We start from the raw sequence: 1,320 nt of genomic DNA, 5'->3' as shown, positions 1-1,320 counted from the left end.
GAAAGAGATGGCAGAAAAGGCCACCTAAAGCCCACCTTTTAGACAGTCCTCTTAGCAGATGAGGGATAGAAGGGCACTTCCTGGCCAGTCATGACGACTCATTCCTGTAGTCCCAGCTACTCAGGAGGCTGAGGCAGAGGAATCCCTTGAACCCAGCAGGCAGAGGTTGCAGTGAGCTGATATTGCACCACTACTGATTTCTGTATCTTAATTTTGTATCCTAAAGCTTTCCTATTCATTTATCAAATCTAAGAATTTTTTGGTGGAGTTTTTAGAGTTATCTAGATACAAGTTTATATCACCAGCAAACAGCAGTAATTTGACCTCCTCGTTTTCAATAAAAGGATGTCTTTCATTTTGTAATTTTTTTCTGATTGCGCTGGTAAGGACTTCTAGTACTATAAGAGTGGTGAAAGTGGGCATCCTTGTCTTGTTCCACTTTTCCCAATTAAGAATAACATTGGCTGTGGGTTTGTCTTGTCATATATGGACTTTATTATGTTGAAGTATGTTCTATGTTTGTTGAGGATTTTTATCATGAAGAGATGCAGAAAAAAAGCATTTAATAAATGTCAGCATCTATTGAGATGATCACATGGTTTATGTCCTTAACGCTTTTTATGTGATGTATCATGTTTATGGATTTGTGTATATTGAGCCATCCTTGTATCTCTGGTGTAAGTCGCACCTGGACATTCACCACAACAGACCATATGCTGGACCATGAAACAAGTATCAACAAATTTTAAAGGACTGAGATCACACAGAATACAACTAAATATTAAAAGTGCACACATTTAAAATAAAAAATCAAGTCCAAGGGAATGAATTATTTGGATCCTGAAGCTCTCACTGCCCTGTGGCCATACAACTGGACTGTCATGGTGTCATCCTACATAGCTTTTGTTTATTTGTACTCTGAATAGGACATTTGCCTGGGTGAGTAACATGGTCATAAACAGGTCCAAGAAACCAATTGCTTTATCTATGTAAAGGATGTTGCTCAAAATATTATGCTATTACACGATGGGGAATAACCGTATTTCTCCTTAGCAACTGATTTGCTTTTATTTCATTGTCTCGATATCAATTTATTAATTCAAACACTAACTTCAAATAAACTTGCCAGGAATTCATTTTACGGTGACTGAGAACATTCATATTCAACTCTGTGGCTTACCCTCACAACAAATAGGAAAGACTTTATGGTGAGCATTTGCATATTCACTTTGACCCTGACCCTACTATATGTTTTGTATTTACTCTTTTTTCCCCTGATTTATAACATTATTTTACAGTATCTCATCTATCATTGTAAGT

This window comes from Sapajus apella, unplaced genomic scaffold (assembly GCF_009761245.1).
Source record: "Sapajus apella isolate SASKATOON/1434 unplaced genomic scaffold, GSC_monkey_1.0 scaffold162, whole genome shotgun sequence".
NCBI lineage: Eukaryota > Metazoa > Chordata > Mammalia > Primates > Cebidae > Sapajus > Sapajus apella.
Note: the sequence above shows the minus strand (reverse complement) of the source record.